The sequence below is a fragment of the Dromiciops gliroides genome, chromosome 1, assembly GCF_019393635.1.
Source record: "Dromiciops gliroides isolate mDroGli1 chromosome 1, mDroGli1.pri, whole genome shotgun sequence".
Lineage (NCBI taxonomy): Eukaryota > Metazoa > Chordata > Mammalia > Microbiotheria > Microbiotheriidae > Dromiciops > Dromiciops gliroides.
Genome location: NC_057861.1, coordinates 51,657,195 through 51,678,751, shown reverse-complemented (window position 1 = coordinate 51,678,751; position 21,557 = coordinate 51,657,195).

Below are 21,557 nucleotides of genomic sequence, written 5' to 3'. Positions count from 1 at the left end.
GAAGTGGCTAATTTTTCCTTTCTTTGAGCTATAAATAGCTTCTAGCATGTGTCGTCGAGTGGTCATCCAGCCTTCCTCTGAAAACTTCGGTGCAGGAATGGGCCCAGCTCACTTTGGGTCAGCCGTCATTCTAAAGGACTTTGGAAATGTGCTTCTCTGCAGCTCTTCCCTCCCCCTCTCCCCACATTGGAGACAGACAACAATCCTTCCGAAGGAGAGTCCCTCAGATACTTGCAGACGCATGTTCTTCCTAAGTCTTCTCCAGGCTAAACACCCCTCAAATCCTTCAACAGCTATTCTCTAGCCACCTTCCCTAGCCTGGTAGCCATCCTTTGGTTCTTTACAGTTTGGCCAGGCCTTTCCTAAAATATGTCCTCACACTGCAGATGGCATCTGATCACTGCAGAGAACAGTGAGACTCACCTCCGGGCAGGGAGTGCTAAGTCTGCTGTACATCAACAAACTGCAATAGACCATAATAGAACTTTCCCAAAATGAAACCTGTAGCCTACAAGGGTCATTTCCCAGAGTCTGCAAGGCATTCAAGCCAGTTGGACTAGATGACTGCTTTCAACATCAAGTTCCCTCATTGTAGATGATCAGTGCATCAGTCAGTGGTTACTGTTGTCTTGCACTTTAAAGTTTGTCCAGGTCCTGCTCTTCTCTTGCTGTCTCCTCTCCGTTTTTCACAGAATCACAGGGTCTCAGAGCTGGAATGGATTATTATGTTAAACCTATACTTGAACAAGACTCTTCTCTGCACCATGGTCAACAAGTGGCAATCCGGCCTCTGCCTGCCTATTCAACTTTGGGACAGTTCTTATGAGCAGGAAGTTTTTTCTTACATCTGGCTGAAATCTGCCTAGCAGGAACTTCATTCATTCATTCATTCACTCAAAGATTTGGGTAAGGTACCTACCATGTGCAAAACCCTGAACTGGATATTAGAAAGATAAATACTATTAAAAATGATGAGACCCTTCCCTTAGGGAGAATATTGTACTCAATAAAACATGGATATGCCTAGTTCTAATACAAATTAAGGCACAACTGAGGCAAAAGAAAAGATCCAATAAAAGTACTCTGAGAAAAATCTGAGAAGAAAGTATTTTCATCTGAAAAAGGGGATTAAGGAAAGGTTACTTAGAAGTGCTAGCACCTGAGGTAACCATTGAAGGAAGAGAAGAATTTGGAAGGCCAGATAATAATAGCAAGAGGTAGCATTTATATAGTGCTTTAAAGTTTACAAAACTTCACAAATATGATCTTATTTTATCTTTACAACACCTCTGGGAAATAATTATTATCCCCTAAATTATAACAGATGAGGAAACTGAGCCAGACAAAGGTTAAATGACTTACCAATGGTCTTGCAGCTAGTAAGTATCTGAGGACAGATTTGAACTCTGAACTTCCTGTCTGCAGGCCCATCCCACTCTCCACTGCACCTCATACAAATAGGATAACCAGGGAAACACTAGGTTTTGCTGTAATCTAGTTTAGCTATTGATGAAAAAGGAAATGGTAGACCCAGTATCTTTGCCAAGAAAACCCCATGGACAGTATGATCCACAGGGTCACAAAGAGTTGGTTGTGACTGACAGACTGAACACTTTAGCTATTGCATTGAATTCATGAAGGGGAGTAATGGGCAATAAGCCTAGAAAAGTAAAATGGAGCCAGATTACGGGGGAAATTATGGAGGAGTTTTTATTTTATCCTAGAGGCAATAGGGAGCCACTGAAGGAAGAATTCTGAGAAGGGAAATTGAGGGGAGAATTATTTTGGCAGCTGTGTAAAGGATGGAATGGAGGCAAGATAGACTAAAAGTAAGGAAATAAGGGGCAGCTAGGTGGCACAGTGGATAAAGCACCGACTCTGGATTCAGGAGTACCCGAGTTCAAATTCGGTCTCAGACACTTGACACTTACTAGCTGTATGACTCTGGGCAAGTCACTTAAACCCCATTGCCCTGCAAAATAATAATAATAATAACAATAATAATAATAAATTAAAAACAAAAAAGGAAATAAGATAGAGTTTTGGTGAGGGCCTGAATTAGAAGGACATTGGCCATTTGAGTACATAAAAAGGGTCCAATTTGAGAGATATAGTCAATTAAGCAAAGAAACAAGCATTTCTTTCTTTTTTAGAGGCAGTCAGGGTTAAGTGACTTGCCCAGGGTCATACAACTAGTCTGAGGCCAGAGTTGAATCAAGGTCCTTCAGGGCCAGTTCTCACTCCATTGCACCATCTAGCTGACCCCAAACAAGCCTTTATTAGTGCATAATGTGTGCCAAGCATCGAGGATAAAACCAAACAAATTAACACTGCCATCAGCAGCCTTCAACAGTTCCGATGTGAATTGAGGCAATGTGAATCTGCAGGATTCTGTTCAAAGTAGATAGAAGGTGATTTTAAGGAGAAGGCACTAGCCACTAGAGGGACAGGGAAAGGCCTCTTGGAAAAGCATTAGAGCTGAGTCTTGAAGGAGACCAGACAAACTCAGAGGTGGAGAGAGAGGAGGGAAATTGAAGGTAGAATGAACAGGACTTGGCAACTGGCTGGATATTGGGAGGGGGAGGGGAAAGGGGGGCAAAGGAGAGGGAAAAGCCCAAGATGATCCTGAAGCCCCCAGCCTGGACGCCCCAGGGCATGGTGGCACCTTCTGCACAAATAGGGAAGTTGAGCTGGTTTGTGGGAATGATAACTGCCCTGTGTATAGTGTCCTAGGGTTTGCCAAGGACTCTACAGACATCATGGTATAATAACAACATACTTACAGCTCTTTGAAGTTTCCAAAGCACTTCACATGGATCTTTTGCCAGTTGTGCCTCCCACCAGTCCTGTGAGATAGTCAGAGCTATTATCTCCATTTTAGAGATTAAGAAATGGAAGCTCAAAGAACAAAAGTAATTAGGTCGTGCTCACCAAGCAAGTAAGTGTCAGAGGCAAGATTCAAACATAGTCCTCCATTTACCTCTGCTATCAAACACAGAGAACTGGATCCAGAACACCCAATAGAAAGAGTCATTTACCCTGTCTGTTGACATATTTACATTATGAACCTCCAGTGCTGCAGTGTATAAAGCACCAGGCCTGGAGTCAGGAAGACTCATCTTCCTGAGTTCAAATCTGGCCTCAGACACTTACTAGCTGTGTGACCCCGGGCAAGTCACTTAACCCCATTTGCCTGAGTTTCCTCATCTATAAAATAAGCTGGAAAAGGAAATGGCAAACCACTCCAGTACCTTTGCCAAGAAAACCCCAAATAGAGTCACAAAGAGTCAGACACGACTGAAATGACTGAACAACAACAACAAAATGGTCTATTGCATTTTTATTTATTTTGTTAAATATTTCCCAAGTACATTTTAATCTAGTTCAGCTGCATCAGGGCCTCATGATAGATCCCTCTGGACTATACCATGTAGTACAGGAAGATGATTTCAGTTTTAAACATTAATTTTGAGGTATGGATGAAGTAATAATAAAATAAAAATAAAAATAACAGCTAATATTTAAAGTGCTTTAAGGTTTTCAAAGCACTTTATGTGTATTATTTCATTCCATCCTCACAACAACCCTATCAAGTATATACTACACCAGGGCTTCTTAAACTTTTTCCACTTGCAAAACCCTTCCCCCCCCCTTTTTTTTTGGTGGGGCAATGAGGGTTAAGTGACTTGCCCAGGGTCACACAGCTAGTAAGTGTCAAGTGTCTGAGGCCAGATTCGAACTCAGGTTCTCCTAAATCCAGGGTGGGTGCTTTATCCACTGCGCCACCTAGCTGCCCCCTATATCTATTATCTTTACATGTGTGTACACACACACACACACACACACACACACACACACACACACCTACCTACACCCATCTGGTAATCATCTGAATAAAGATGAAACTTGAATTTATAAGATCAAATAAGAGAATAGACATGAGAGAATAGAGAGAGTAGAGAAGAGGGCCCAGGACAGAGCCTTGGGCAGCATCCTTAGTGGTTGGGAGATGGTTTGCTCTATCAAGCAAAGAAGATGGAACAGTCATCAGACCAGAAACAGGAGACCAAGGAGAGAACAAGGGGAGGAGAGAATATCAAGTAGGAGGGGATGATCAGTATGATTCAACACAGCAGAAAGGTCAAAGAGGATGAACTTTGGATCAACATTTGATGTTACCAGTGACCTTTGAGAGGGAAGTTTAATAGATTATTTATTAGAAGATGAATTGCAAGTGGATGAGGAAATAAAGGCCAAAAATGGTATCAATGACTCTTTCTAGGAATTTAACAGTTAAAGGGAAGATAATTTTTTTTAAAGGATAGTTTGAGAAAAGGTCAGGTTTGAGGAAGTAAGGAAACAAGCATTTATTAAGCATTTACCCTTGTCCGGAGTCAGGAAGATTTAGCTCCCTGAGTTCAAATCTGACCTCAGACACTTATGAGCTGTGTGACCCTGGGCAAGTCTTTTCACCCCATTTGCCTCAGTGTCCTCATCTGTAAAATGAGTTAGAGAAGGAATGGCAAACCGCTCTAGTATCTTTGCCAAGAAAACCCCAAATGGGGTCATAAAGAGTCAGATAGCTATATAAGTCAGACCCGGGTATATAAGCTAACTTTTATATTGTTATTCTCATTTTGCCTTTATTGAGTACATGTTCAAATTTGACCTCAGACAACATCTGTGTGACCCTGAGTAAGTCACTTAACCCTGATTAGCCACCCCCACCCCCTCAACCCACACATACAAAAAGTATACCAGACTGCCTTGGAGGTGGTGGGTTCCCACAGGCATTCAAGCAGAGGCTGAATTGTAAGATAAGTTATGGTAGAGATTTCTTTGGGCTATGGGTTTCACAAAAGTTCTACTTCCTTCATCAAAACCCTTGATTTTCACTTCTCTAACAATAGCCTCCTATCATTCCATCTCTTCCCAATGCCCCAATCCAATCTAGTTTGTTTTTTTCCCACAGCCTCCCCAGGTCATTAGCTTTCTCCTGACTTCACTTTCATCTCTTCCCAATCTCTAACTGATTTCCTAACTCTCCTCTTACATCTCCTGCCCCTTATTCAAGAGCTCCACGGGCTCTGCAGATTATCCAACTGCATATTTTGTCTTGGGGAGGGAGGTGGGAAGGGAGGGAAGGAGAAAATTTTGGAACTAAAAATCTTATGAAAACAAATGTTGGAAACTACCTTTACATGCAACTGGAAAATAATAAAATACTTTTATGATAAATTTTTTTTTAATTTATCCAACTTCAAAGTGTTTCCTAGCTGCAGAAAGGCAAATTTTGGGTTAGCTTTAATTCCCCATCTCACTCCCTGAAGATGCCATTCTAAACCTCTTCTCACTTCAAGCCTTCCACACCTTGGCCCCACTCCCTCAGCTAGCTACCCTGTCTCTTTCTTTACTCAAAAAATGAGGCCCTTTGCCATGAACTCCCTCTTCCTTTCTGTTCTTCTCAAAGCCCCTTGACATCATTGCCCGCTCTCTCCTCTTTTTCTCCACTCTCTGACAAAGGGACCTCCCTTCTTCTTTTTTTTTTTTTTTAAATTTTTTTTTTAAGTGAGGCAATTGGGGTTAAGTGACTTGCCCAGGGTCACACAGCCAGTTAAGTGCCAAGTGTCTGAGGTCGGACCCGAACTCAGGTACTCCTGACTCCAGGGCCGGTGCTCCATCCACTGTGCCACCCAGCTGCCCCACCTCCCTTCTTCTTGCTGAAGCCAAGCTATTTACATAAGTGCCTTTGGTTCCATTATCTCTCATATTCTCCAATAGATTGCATTCTAAAAGATGCCATGGTGTATACTGTCTGATAGAACATATCCATATCTGTATCTATATATTTTGCAGGGCAATGAGGGTTAAATGACTTGCCCAGGGTCACACAGCTAGTAAGTGTCAAGTGTCTGAGGCCAGATTTGAACTCAGATCCTCCTGAATCCAAGGCCAGTGCTTTATTCACTGTGCCACCTAGCTGTTCCCCTAGAAAATATCTATGTTGTAATTTCTGAGGCCCATTTCAGCTCAGGTTCCTTAAATCTTTGACATTCTATCCTCTGTTCTCAAGTATCCTCCTTTCCTACTTGAGCATTCTTTGTTCCAAGTTCTAAGGTCAGTTTGCCCTCTTAACATTCTGTGTTCTATGTTCTAAGGTCCCTTCCAGCTCTGGCATGTTATGCTCTTAGTTCTAAGACCCTTAACAGTTCTGTGTTATACAGGTCCTTTCCATTTAGCATTCTGTGTTCTAGGGTCCACATTCCCTTTCAGCTATAACATTATATGTTTCATAACTGTGTATCTATGAAACTTTGATCTTTTTTGTAGGGGGCAGGAAAGTATTCCTGAGCTGCCCTTAAGAACCCCCAGTGGCCTGGAATGATTCGTATGAACTGATCTATAGCAAAGTGAGCAGAACCAAGAGAACATTGTGCACAGTGACAGCAATATTGTTTGATGAAGAACTGCAAATGACTTAACTATTCTCAGTAATACAATGATCCAAGACAATCCCAAAGGACTGATGAAGCAAACTACCCACCTCCAAAAAAAACCCCCCAGAACTGATATTGATGGAACACAGACCGAAGCAGGTTCTTTTAAACTTTCTTTCATTTTTTTCTTTTATTCAAGTTTCCTTGTACAAAATGACTAATATGGTCATGTTTTACATAATTGCACAAGTATAACCTATATCTGATTGCTCACTGCCTCAGGGAGAGAAAAGGGTAGGGGGGAAAGGAGGAATAAAAATTGGAACGCAAAACTTTGAATCAAAATGTTTATTATTTTAAAAAAACAAAAAAAATCCCCAGTGGAAGGTTAGTGATGATGAGGTGCAAAAGTAAATAGAGAGCTGGCCTGGAGTCAGGAAGACCTGAGTTCAAGTGTGACCTCAAGTCACTTACTCCCTAGACAAGTCCCTTTCCCTCTGTCTGCCTCAGTTTTCTCATCTGTAAAATGGGGATGATCATAGCCAACCTCTCAGGGTTGAGATAAGGGCTTAGCACAGTGCCTGGCATATAATATGTTATATTATTATTGTTGTTGTTGTTGTTGTTGTTGTTATTATTTTGGTGAGGCAATTGGGGTTAAGTGACTTGCCCAGGGTCACACAGCTAGTGTCAAGGGTCTGAGGCCAGATTTGAACTCAGGTCCTCCTGAATCCAGGGTTGGTGCTCTATCCACTGTGCCACCTAGCTGCCCCCTATATGTTATTATTAAGTATAATTATTAGGAGGCATCTTGATACAGGGAAAATCACTAGTCCTATAGTAAAAAGGGTTGAATTACCATTCTATGGCTCAGGTCAACTCCAGGATGTCCCAAAAGATTTAGTGCAATTTTAAGCAGTTAAAGCTTAAAATCTGCACTAAGACTTTTGGGACACCCTGGACAAGTCCCACTGAGATTCAGGTTCCCCACCTGTAAAGTGAGGGGGATTGGACTAGATGGTCTCTGAGGTTCCTTTCAGCTCTAGAGCTGCGATCCCATCATTTTGGCCAATATATGGTAATGCTGCCGCTTCTAAGATGATTTACAAAATACACTCATCTCCCAAGAACCCTGTGAGATAAACCATAGCCCAGGGAGTGCTCTTGGCAAAGTGTCAGAAACAAGTCCTTCCGAATCAGGAAAGACTTCCAACAAAAGAGAGGAGTAGTGTGGTGGGGCATGGAGGCTGTGACTCAAAGTAGCTTCTCTTCCGTCTCCCATCTCCCAGTTGGTGTGCTCAGAATACACACCTGGCACATGGCAACTGAAATGTCTCACCACTGATTCCTGAAAACTCAGCATCACAGCAAGTCCGGAGATTATCAGGCCCTTTCTTGCTCTTCTGGGTGCTGTTAGAAACTGGAGCTGGGTGGGGAGGTTCCTATCTGAACTAAGCAGAGACCCACTGTACAGAGATAGTCAATTAACAAGCATTTATTAAGCACCTGATCATTGACAAGCACAGTGTTAGACACTGGGCATACAAGTACAGAGAATAAAACAATCCCAACTTTCGAGGAGCTTTCTGGTCTAATTGGGTGGGAGTGTGTCAACAAGGACATGCATAAATCCATACCTACCCCTAAATACAGGGTGTCCCAAAAGTCTTAGTGTACTTTTAGGCTATTCAAGGTCTAAAATGCACTAAGACTTTTGGGACACTTCATATTTTATTTTAAAAAATATGCCAAGTAGTTAAATACAAGGTAAATTTTAGAAGGCAGGATCAAGAGAGACTTCATAGCAAAGGTAGTTCTGAACTATTTCTTTTTTGGGGGGGCAGGGCAATGAGGGTTAAGTGACCTGCCCAGGGTCACATAGCTAGTAAGTGTCAAATGTCTGAGGCTGGATTTGAACTCAGGTCCTCCTGAATCCAAGTCCAGTGCTTTATTCACTGCCCCACCTAGCTACCCCCTGAACTATTTCTTAAGGGAAGAGAGGGACTTTATGAGGCATACAGATCAGCAGAGAGTACATTTCAGGCATGTGGAATGGCCAGTGGCCAGTGTGAAGGGCAGATAAAACAAAAAGAAAGTTAATGCTGGGTAATTATAATGACCAAGCTTAGTGTGAAGAGAATATGAGAGCATGCACCTCTCTCCCTTCTTTATACAAGTGGAAGACTGGGTGAGGACCATTATATACACTGGCAGACTCTGATGATGTGTTGGCCAGCTTGGCTGAATACCGTTTTTTTCTTGTTTCTTATTCTTTGTTGTTTAGTCATTTCAGTTGTGTCTGACTCATCTTGACCCCATCTAGTGTTTTCTTGGTAAAGATACTGGAGTGGTTTGTCGTTTCCTTTTCCAGCCCATTTTGTAGATGAGTAAACTGAGGCAAACAGGGTTAAATTACTTGCCCAGGGTCACATAGCTAGTAAGTGTCTGAGGTTGGATTTGAACTCTGGTCCTCCTGACTCCAGGCACTGAGCTCTATTTACTGTACCACCTAGCTGTCCTATTCTTTGTTACTAGGAATCATCAGCATTCATGTAGGGAATGAAGAGGGATGGATCCCAAGCACGTCCTAATGTCTCAGATAAAGATGGCCTTGTCTGTACTTCCACTCCCTCAGGCTCCCAACCTCGGAGTCATCCTGGATTCCTCACTATCTCTCATCTCCCACATCCAAGTTGCTGCCAAAGCCTGTCAAGTTCACTTTCACAGCATCTCTCAAATCCGCCCCTTCTTTCCTCTCACACTGCCACCCCTCTGGTGCAGACCCTCACTCCTGAATTATTGCAATGACTTGCTGGGGGATCTGCTTGCCTCAAGTCTCTTCCCACTCCGGTCTATCCTCCACTCAGCCACCAAAGTGATTTTCCTAAACCACAGGCTGACTATGTCACTCCCCTGCCCAGTAAACTCCAATGACTCCCTATTGCCTCCATGAACAAATATAAAATGCAGGCATTCAAAGCCTTTCATATCCTAGCCCCCTCCTACCTTTCCAGCCTTCTTACACCTTACTCCCCAACACATACTCTTCTGTCCAGTGATCCTGGCTGTTCCCTGAACAAGTTCCTCCATCTCTTGGCTCTGGACATTTTCTGCAGCTATTGCCCATTCCTAAAAGACACTTTCCTACTGATCTCCCTACCTTCCTTTAAGTCCCAACTAAAATCCTTTCTTTTACTAGAAACCTTCCCAAACCCCTCTTAATTCTAGTGCCTTCCTCCTGTTAATTATCACCTATTTATCCTGTATATAGTTTGCAGGTTTTATTCCTGTTAGATTGTAAGCTTCTTGCTTGAGGGCAGGGATGGTCTTTTGCTTCTTTTTGCATCCCCTCTGCTTATCACAATGCCTGGCACATAATAATCCTTTAATAAATGTTTAATGAGTTGATTCATTATCAGCGTGCACAGCCGTGGAAAGGATACTGCCAAGGTAAGTGAACTTATCCACAGCACCCAAAACCTCTCCATTTACTGTCACTGATGGTTCTATGTATGGATGGATGGTGCGGTGTGGAGCACCTGTGTTTCCTTGGTATTAATTGTTAGACCGAAATGATCACAATCAGCACAGAATTGGTCCATATTTTGTTGCATCTCAGCTTCAGAGGCTGCATTGAGTATGCAATCATCTGCAAACCAAAAAATCACGCACAAACGTTCCTTTCATTTTAGTATTGGCTTGTAGCCTTTTCAAGTTGAAGAATTTACCATCGATATAGGAGCTGACCTTGTTGCTGTGTTCATCCTCGTTGAAGGCATTTAACAACATGGCTAAAAACATCATGCTATGTTGGCAAACTGGGACACTAATCCACTGTTGGTGGAGTTGTGAAAAGATTCAGCCGGGGGCAGCTAGATGGCGCAGTGGTTAAAGCATCGGCCCTGGATTCAGGAGTGCCTGAGTTCAAATGCGGCCTCAGACACTTGACACTTACTAGTTGTGTGACCGTGGGCAAGTCACTTAACCCCCATTACCTAAAAAAAGAAAAGATTCAGCCATTCTGGAGAGCAATTTGGAACTATGCCCAAGAATTGGAAAACAAAGGAATGCCCATCAATTGGGGAATGGCTAAACAAGTTGTGGTATATGATGGTGATGGAATATTATTGTGCTATAAGAAATGACAAGCAGGATGATTTCAGAAAGGCCTGGAAAGACTTGTTTGAACTTATGTATAGTGAAGTGAACAGAACCAAGAGAACATTGTGCACAGAGACAGCAATATTGTTTGATGAAGAACTGTGAATGACTTGACTGTTCTCAACAATACAATGATCCAAGACAATTCCGAAGGACTATTGATAAAACATACTATCCACCTTCAAAGAAAGAACTGATATTGATGGAACACAGACTGAAGCATGCTCTTTTTCACTTTCATTTTTTTTCTTTTATTCAAGTTTTCTTATACAAAATGACTAATATGGTAATGCTTTACATAATCGTACATGTATAACCTATATCTGATTGCTTGTTGCCTCAGGGAGGGGGAAGGAGAAGGAAGGAAGGAGGGATAAAAATTGGAACCCAAAACTATAAATAAAAATGTTTATTACTAAAAAAAAACCCCAACATCATGCTAAAAAGGATGAGAGGAAGCACACAGCCTTGCTTTACTCCATTGGTGACTGGGAAAGCAAGAGGGCATTGTCCATTATCCAGGACCAGGTAAGCATGCCATTATGAAATGAATGTACAATACTAATGAACTTCTCTGGGCAACCAAATTTTGACATGATTTTCCATAAGCCCCCATGACTGACAGTATCAGAGGCAGGTCTACAAATGTTGTGTACAGACCTCTGTCCTGCTCCTGGCATTTCTTCTGGAGTTGTCAGGCAGCAAACACCATATCAACCATTCCTCACATTTCTCCACACTGGCTCTCAGGTAGATAATCATTTTCTAGGTGAAGGATCAGCCTATTAAGGAGAATTCTGGCAAGAACCTTGCCAGCAGTGACTAAGAGAGAGAGAGACAGAGACAGAGACAGAGACAGAGACAGAGACAGAGACAGAGACAGAGACATTTCCCCTGCCCACCACCCTATGATTGTCATAGAATAATCAATTTCCTTTACCTTCATAGAGATGTACAATGGAGGTGTCCATGAACAACTCGGGGATAACCCCCACTTACCATATAAGCCAAAAAATTTCAGTCAACTTTTGTATGAGCAATACGTGGAACTATCAGTTACAGCAAATGGAGAAGTTTTGAATGCTGTGGATAAGTTCACTTACCTTGGCAGTATCCTTTACGGGCACGTACACATTGATAATGAGGTTGACACATTGCCAGATCTAGCTCAGAATTTGGGAGGCTCTAAAGGAAAGTGTGGGAAAGGAGGTATTAGACTGACCACCAAACTGAAGGTCTACAGAGCTGTTGTGCTGATCTCATTGTTGTATGACTGTGAAACCTGGACAATCTACCAGCACCATGCCAGGAAACTGAATTGCTTGCATTTGAATTGTCTTAGGAATATTCTGAAGACCACCTGGCAGGATAAGGTACCAGACACTGAGGTCCTTTCATGACCTATACTACCAAGCATTCAAACTCTGCTGCAGAGAACACAACTCTTTTTTTTTTTTTTTTTTGGTGAGGCAGTTGGGGTTAAGTGACTTGCCCAGGGTTACACAGCTAGTAAGTGTTATGTGTCTGAGGCTGTATTTGAACTCAGGTCCTCCTGAATCCAAGGCCGGTGCTCTATCCATTGTGCCACCTAGCTGCCCCAAGAGAACACAACTCTTAAGGGGTGGCCACATTGTTCAAGTGCCAAATGTATATTACCTAAGAGATTATTTTATGGAGAACTCACACAAGGCAGGCACTCACATGGTGGTCAGAAAAAGCGAAATAAGGACACCCACAAGGTCTCTCTTAAGAACTTTGGAATTGATTACATGACATGGGAGACACTGGCACAGGACCACTCAGCATGGCATACCCTCATCAGAGAAAGTGCTGTGCTCTATGAGCAAAATAGAATTGAAGTAGCTCAAACTTGAGATATGCAAATTTAAAGGCTCCAACCCAAATGTTCATATGGATTATTCATGCCCAACCTGTGGTCGAGCATTCTGAGCTTGTATTGTTCTGGTTGGCCACAGTCAGACACACTGTAATTTGACTCTAACATAATGATATCATTTTGGTCCTCTTTGAGAACAAAGGACAACAACCAACCAACCAATGAGTTGACATGAAAGAGGATATCATGTCATTAAATTAATAATTAATCAATAAGTATTTATTAAATACCTACTATGTGCCAGGGTAAGAGCTAGGGATACAAAGAAAAGAGAAAGACCGTGCCTGCCCTCAAGAGCTCTCATTCTAACCGGGGAGAAAACATGCAAACAACTATTTACAAACTATATACAGGATCAATGGGATATAACTGGAGAGGGAAAGCACTAGAATTAAAGAGTGGGAAAGACTTGTAGAAGCCTTAAGCTGAGACTTGAAGGCAGCCCTGGAGACCAGGAGAAGGAGATGCGGAAGGAGAACATTCAAGGCATTCAGTAGGTTATAGACCCTGGATTTTTCTCCTTCATTTTGAAGAGGACCAGTGACATCATGTGTGATGTCTTGACTTAGGTGTGAACTGGATTGAAGTGAGGCAGAGTCACACAAAGTTATCAGCCTCTCTCTTTCTTTCAGAGTCATGGAAGTCCAGTGTCAAGACAAAAGTCAGGATGACTGGTGATGGTCAGGGATGCAATGGATGACATTGGCGCCTTCCATGTCCGACCAAACTCTCAGCACTTCACAGCCTTTGTGGTGGCTGGAATAAACTATTCTCAGCTGCCCGTTTAGCTAGGGAAAATCTCACGTGCTTGATAGATTTGAGGCCTCTTGGTCACTCTCAACCTTGTTTAGCCCATCTGCCAAGATGGTTTTACTGGGTGTGGCTTCTGCACATACTACGGCTCCTTGGAGCCACAGGTGAGAGTTGGGTGAAGCAGGTGGACACCAAAGGTGGATGAGCAGCCCTGAAAAAGGCTCAGCAGGTCATCACAACAGAGGTGCTAGTCCTCCTCAAACACCCCATACACCTCAGTCAGGAGATGGAGTGCAAGGAACAGCCAGGAGACCAGTAGCATTGGATTGCCAAGTATATGAGGGATATGAGGTGTACAAAAACTGGAAAGGCAGGAAGAAGCCAGGTTAGTAAGGACTTTAAGCCAAATGGAGAATTATCTATTTGAAGCTGGAGGTAACAGGTGCCACTGGAGGTTATTGAAAAGGGATGACATGGGGGCAGCTGGATGGCGCAGTGGATAGAGCACAGGCCCTGGGTTCAGGAGGACCTGAGTTCAAATCCAGCCTCAGACACTTGACACTTACTAGCTGTGTGACCTTGGGCAAGTCACTTAACCCCAATTGCCCTGCAATTAAAAAAAAAAAAAGAAAACAGATGACATGGACAGATGTACTTTAAGATTATTTTGACAGCTGAGTGGAAGATGAACTGGATGGAGAAGGATCTGAGGCTGGGAGAGCAACTGACAGGCTCAGGTTGTGAGGTGATGAGGGCCTATAACCAGGAGGGTGGCCATGGCAGAGGAAAAAGGGGGGCATATACAGGAGTAAGATAGCCAGAACGGAGAGAACATTGTACATCGTATCAACAACATTGTGTGATGATCAACTGTGATACTTAGCTCTTCTCAGCTATACAACGATCCAAGACAATGCCAAAAGACTCATGATGGAAAATGCTCTCCACATCCCAAGAAAGAACTATGGAGTCTGAATGCAGATTGAGGCATGCTATTTTCTCTTTTGTTGTTGTTTTGTTGTCGTTTTTTTTTTCTTTCTTGTGTTTTCTCCCTTTTGTTCTGGTTCTTCTTTCACAATATGATGAATGTGGAAATATGTTTAACATGATTGTAATGTATAACCTCTATCAGATTGCTTGCTGGCTTCAGGAGAGGAGAGGGTGAGGAGGGAGGGAGAAAAATTTGGAACTCAAAATCTTAAAAAAATTAATGTTGAATAATTGGAAAAAATGCTATTTTAAAAAGATAGGGTGGGCAGAAATAGGATTAATGTTATTATGTGTATATATATATATGTGTGTGTATATATATATATCTATATGTATATGTATAGAGATATATAGATATAACCTATATCAGATTACCTGCTGTCTAGGGGAGGGGAGAGGGAGGGGAGGGAGGGAGAAAAATCTGAAATTGTAAAGCATGTATAAACAAAAGTTGAGAACTATCTTTACATGTAACGGAAAAAATAAAATACCTCATACATTAAAAAAAAAAAAGATAGGGTGGGGGGTGCAGCTAGGTGATGCAGTGGGTAGAGCAACGGCCCTGGATTCAGGAGGACTTGAGTTCAAATCCAGCCTCAGACACTTGACACTTAGTAGCTGTGTGACCCTGGGCAAGTCACTTAACCCCCATTGCCCCGCAAAAAAAAAAAAAAAAAAGATAGGGCGGGGCAACTAGGTGGCACAGTGGATAAAGCACCGGCCCTGGATTCAGGAGGACCTGAGTTCAAATCTGGTCTCAGACACTTGACACTTACTAGCTGTGTGACCCTGGGCAAGTCACTTAACCCCCAATTGCCTCACCCCCCCCCAAAAAGATAGGGCTCAGCAAGATTGGATATGGAGCAGACAGGGAGAAAGCAGAGTCAAGCGATGCTTAGATTGTGAGTCCAGGTGACTTAGGAGGATTACTAGGGAAGTTAGAATGAGAAGAGGGTAAGCTGATTTAAGATGTCTATGAGACATCAGTTTTGAGATGTCCAGTAGCCTGCTGGAGATAGGAGACAGATATAAGGTCAGCAAAGGACTTAGGGCCAGATAAGTAGATTTGAGAATCATTTGCATAGAAATGGTAAGTGAATCTCTGGGAGTTGATGAGATTACCAAGTGAAACAAAGAGGGAGAAGAAAAGAGGGTCCAGGACAAACCTTTGAGGGACACCTACACTTAGTGGGTTTGTTGTTGTTTGTCTTTCATTCTCAAAGAGGACCAGGACATCAAGGTGATGGCATGACTTGCAATGAATTGGATATAAGTGAGGGAGAGCAGTGGAAGATCACTAGCCTCACTCTCTCTTCCAGAACCATACAGGTACAGTGGCAAGATATAGATCAGAACGACTAGAGATGGCCCCAGATGTTTAAGGCAATTGGAGTTAAGTGACTTCCCCAGAGTCACACGGCTAGTAAGTGTCTGAGGTGAGATTTGAACTAAGATCCTCCCAACTTAAGGGCTAGTGCTCTATCTACTGCATGACATGGATACAGCAAAGGAGACTGAGAAAAAGCAGTCAGACAGGAATCCTGAGAGAGATCAGTCTTGAAAACCTAGAGAGAAGAGAATGTCGATGAGAAGGGGTTGATCAACAATGTCAAAGGCTGGGAGGAGGTCAAGAAAGGTGATATTGGAGAAATTTAGGGGTTTTTTCCATCTAATGTTGAATTAGGTATGAAGTTAAACAGGAGATTTTCTCATACTCCTCACGTTTAAAGGGTTTCTCCTTGTTCTACATTTCCTGATGTTGAACAAGGTATGCCTTCTGACTGAAGGCCTACCCCCATTCATAGGTTTTATCATTTGTTTGGATTTTTTATGTTTAATAAGGTGGCATTTTTTCTACCCTCATTATATTCATAAGGTTTCTTACTAATGTATTTGAAGAATTTGAAAAAAAAAAGCTTTCAGAGCTAAAATTTTTAAGGATTGAAGAATAATTAAAGGCTTCTCCTATTCAACAATGAAAACTTTTACTACACTGGCCATACTGATAGACTGTGACTCCAATATAGATCTTCTATTACTGACAAGATGTGAGCTAAAACTGAAGGATTTCACACATTCTTAGGGGTTTTCCCCAACATGGCTTCGCCTGTATTTACTAAGTGTAGAACACTGATGGAAGACTTCCTCACACTCAGATTCTTAGTAGTTTTCTCCAATGTGTGTGTGTGTGTGTATTATATATGTATATGTGTATATACATATATACACACACATATATATGTATTTTTAGCATGTTAAAATAGATTTATTCATTTATTCATTCATTTATTTATTTATTTGTTTTGGCAAATGGCAAAAATAAGCAGAAGAGAAAATAAATATTCCCTCCTACCCCAGGATTGCAGGAGGATGGCTAAGGAAAAAGTATTTAGGGGGCAGCTAGGTGGTGCAGTGGCTAGAGCACTAGCCCTGGATTCAGGAGGACCTGAGTTCAAATCTGGCCTCAGACACCTGACACATACTAGCTGTGTGACCCTGGGCAAGGTACTTAACCCCAATTGCCTCACCAAAAAAAAAAAAGTATTTGGTCAATTTTTCTCACCCGATTTCATAAATCTTCAGTTTATGTAATAATGATAATGAAACAATGAATAATGGATTTAAAGGCAGCTAGGTCGCATTATGGATAGGACAGTGCAACTAGAATCAGGAAGGTCTAATTTCAAATCCTGACTCAGACGTTTAATAGCTATGTGACTTTAGTTGTCACTTAATCTCCATTTCCATAATTTCCTTTACTATTAAAGCGCTAATAATAGCATGTATCTCACAGGGTTATTATGAGGACCAAATATGAGGTGATATTTGTAAAGTGCTTGGCATAATGCCTGGCACATTGTAATCATTATATAAATTCTAGTTATTTATATTATTACTCTTATTATATTACCTTTACACACCACTTTACAGTATTCAGTGTTTTCCTTACCACAACCCTTTAAGGAAGGTAGCATCTCTTTATTATTCATATTATAGAAGAGGAAACTAAGTATCAGAGAAATAGTGTGACTTCTCCCCTTCTGAAGTGGTAGAGATTTTTTTCCTGTCCCTTAGTTTAGGCTGTATGGGAATAGAGGATTGATGGTGAAACTTTTTTTTTTTCCACGTTGATTTTTTAAAAACTTTGTGTTCTCAATTTTCTTCCTCCCTCCCTCCTCAACCCTCCCTATTAAATCAAGCAATTCAATACAAGTCATACATGTGCAGTTATCTAAAACATCTTCACATTAGTCAGGTTGTGAAAGAAAATAGACAACTTTAGAAAGAGGAGCTAACAAATAATGATGGTATTCAGATACCATCAGTTCTTCCTCTGTTGATGGTTTGCATTTTTCATACGTCCTTCTGATATCATCCTGCTCACCAGTTCTTTCACAGTTACTATTGCTAACTGTATTATCCTCCATCTTACACCCTCCCCTTGATATTTACTCTATTTTCTATCTTCTTTCACCCTATCCCTCCTTAAAAGTGTTTTGCTTTTTACTGCCTCCTCCCCCAAAATGTCCTCCCTTCCTTTTCCTTTCCCCCCTTTATCTCCTTCCCTTCCCACTTTCCCTCAGGGCAAAATATTTTACTATATCCACTTGAGTGTGTATGTTATTCGCTCTTTGAACCAATTCTGATGAGAGTAAGGTTCACTCACTTCCCCACTCCTTTCCCATCTTCCCCTCCACTCCATAAGCTTTTTCTTGTTTCTTTTATGTGAGCTACTTTTCCCCAGTCCACCTCTCACTTTCCCTTTCTTCCAGTGCATTCCTCTTATCCCTTAACTTTATTTTAAAGATGTCATCATGGGTCAGATAGGTAACAGTGGGCAAAGCACCAGCCCTGGACCCAGGAAGCCCCGAGCCCAAATCCAGCTCCAGACATAAGCCATCCCACCTTGCTTGCCCCACAAAAACCAAGGATAAATAAAAAATAAATGCTTTACAGATATCATCCCTACATCTTCAATTCACACCTGTGCCCTCTGTCTAAGTATATTCCTTTCAGCTGCCCTAATACTGAGAAAGTTCTTATGAGTTACAAGTATTATCTTCCCATGTAGGAATGTAAAAAGTTTAACCTTTTAATATCCCTCATGATTTCTTTTTCCTGTTTACCTTTTTATGCTTCTCTAGGATCTCGTATTTGAAAGTCAAATTTTCTATTTAGTTCAGGTCTTTTTGTCACAAATGCCTGAAAGTTCTCTTTTCCATTGAAGTCTCATTTTTCCCTTGAAAGATTATACTCAGTTTTGCTGGGTAGGTGATTCTTGGTTCTAATCCCAGTTCCTCTGCCCTCTGGAATATCATATTCCATACCCTCCGGTACTTTAATGCTGCTAGATCTTGTGTTATCCTTACTGTAGCTCCACAGTATTTGAATTCCTTTTTTCTAGCTGCTTGCAATATTTTCTCCTTGACCTGGGATCTCTGGAATTTGGCTATAATATTCCTGGAATTTTTCCTTTTGGGATCTCTTTCAGGAGGTGATTGGTGGATTCTTTCAATTTCTATTTTATCTTCTGCTTCTAGAATACCAGGGCAATTTTCCCTGACAATTTCTTGGAAGATGATGTGTAAACTATTTTTGTTTTGGTCATGGTTTTCAGGTAGTTCAATGATTTTCAAATGATCTCTCCTGGATCTATTTTCCAGGTCAGCTGTTTTTCCAAGGAGATATTTCATATTGCCCTCTATTTTTTCATTCATTTGGATTTGCTTTACTGTGTCTTGGTTTCTCATACAGTCACTAGCTTCCATTTGTTCAATCCTAATTCTTAGACAATTATTTTCTTCAGAGAGCTTTTTTATCTCCTTTTCCATTTGGCTTTTCAAGCTGTTGACTTTTTTCTCATGGCTCTCCTGAATCACTCTCATTTCTCTTTCTATTCTTTCCTCCACCTTGCTAAATCTTCCTTCTATCTCTCCTACTTTCTCTTCAAAGTCCCTTTTGAGTGCTTCCATGGCCTGAGACCAATTCATATTTTTCTTGGAAGCTTTGGATGTTGGCCCTTTGACTTTGTTAGTATTTTTTCTGAGGGTATATTCTGGTCTACCTTTCCCCCAAAGAAACTTTCTATTGTCCGCTGCTTTCTCTGCTTACTCATCTTGACCCGGAAGTAGATGTCTGATTGATATCTGATTCTCTATGGTCAGAAGCTTGGCATGCCTGTGCCCCTCCCCCACTTGGCTGCCACCACTCGAGTCAGCCCACTGGTTCAGAACCTGGGTGCTTCGCCCCAACTCCAGCAAAGACCACAGTCATTCACCCTGGCCAGCCACTGGACTCCCTCACCAGTCTGCAAGCTGAGCCTCAGAAGAAGCCGCTGGTACCAAAGACTCTGAGGCCCTGGAGGTGCTGTTTGTCCCAGGCTGGGTCCGCACCGTATGCCGAGCTCCTTTCTTACCCTGAACAGCAGGTGATCCCAGTTGCCTAATTAAGCAGTCTTTGGCTGGAAAGCAGTCTCAGTCTGTTCTTATGTGGGTTAGGCTGCTCTGGGAGTTGTCTTATGCCATTATTTCTGGAATGTGTGGATGGGTTGGTTTGGGAGCTGGGGGAGTCACAGCCTTTCCTCCACCATATCAGCTCCACCCCTCCAATGTATATTAAAAAGGTCTTTAGAATTGGTGATCAAGAGATCTATGGTAATGTTGGTGAGTACCATTTCAGTTGAATGATGAAGTCAGAAGCCGGAGAGAGTTAATAAGACAGTGAGTTTTGTGGTATTGATGATTCCGTTATGCTTAAGTAGTATAGTTAAATTTAGCTAGGTTTAAGTTTGTGTTTTTATGTATGAAAACAACATCCTTTATGATTGAATATTCAATAAATGTTTGCCTTTAGAAATAAATCATATTCCCTGGGTGCACCCCTTAATGAAGTGCACTGTGCACACCTATGCAAGGGTTGGCTCTATGGAGAGAAGAGGTAGTGAGGGACATCTGTAAATGGAGAGAATATTAAAAGCAAAAAAAATAATATAAATTAAAATTTTAAAAAAGAAATGAAAATTGGAAGGGAAGTGAGAGATCACCCAATCTAGCTCTCTTACAGGGGACCACAGTCTTTGTATGCTTGTGGCTGGTACTTTCATAGTTCCTGTTTCATGTATGTAGAAATTCCAGGGTCCAGGAAGTCATCTACAGAGACCAATGGAGCAGAATTTGTGAAGCACTAACAGAAATGCAACTGTCCTGATCTTTTCTAGGACTAAGAAAGGGCAGTGGAAGCTGTCTTGCTCTCAGTGTTTTTGGACAGGACATCACGTGGTAGAGGGGTGTGATGTGAGTTGTACACTGGAGTGTTCACAGTCAGTTTTGTTTTCCTTCCATAGATCATGTGATTCTGGGCTTCTTGAGGAAAGTGGGGGACAAGTAGCCAGTGGAGAGCCACAGAGAACATGACCAGAACTATCCAGAGGCATAATGCCATGAAAGCAATATAACTAGTCATTGGTGCAGCCAGTCAAGATTGCCAGGTATTTTGAGGCTTGTTGTTCTAGTGAGCTAGGAAATAGATTTTGTTCACCACTACTTTTGCTGCTTTCCCTTGTGTCTAATCTATGATGCTGAGATGCAGAGTGGACACCCCTTTTTCCCTTATTCTTTTATCATGAGCTAAAGATGAATGTGGTTGGGATTATGCTAAAAGGGCAACTAAGTTTTTGCATATAATTAGGGGAAAATAAAATATTAAATCTTTTTTTAAGGGCAACTAGGAGGAGGTTTAGGAGATATCTGTAAGCCAGTTCTTTTTCACTTTATTCTATGTACAGTAAATTATGTAATTACAGTGTGCTAAATCTCTGAAGTTGGGAATTCGGTGAGCAATGAACTGAGAGAGAGGAGCTCAGATAGGGTAGGGGTTCAAAGGCTAAGTACAGATAAGTGATAGAATATTTTGCATATGTTTTAATCCATAATTTAATACCTATTTTAAACGTTGAACACTATTCCATTTCATCCCCTAGATCAAGAGTTTTTTGATTGATTGATTTTGATTAAGAGAGCAACCTTTTTTGAGTTCTGGACCCCTTGAGCAAGCAGTCTGGTGAAGTCTATGGACCCCTTTTTAATGCATAAAATAAAGTACATGGGATTATGAAGAAAACCATAACTTTTTTTCCTATCCAAGTTTTCAGACTCCTGATCCCAGGTTAAGAATCCTGAGATTAATTTCAGATCACTACTGACTAAGCCAAGCTGTTTAGTGTCAACCCTTGAGGTTTATAGGTAGGAGGAGCAATATAAGTGTTTGCAGGCTAACTCCCCTCTGGTGGCCATTAAGGAAATTGGCAGCTAGGCTATGAC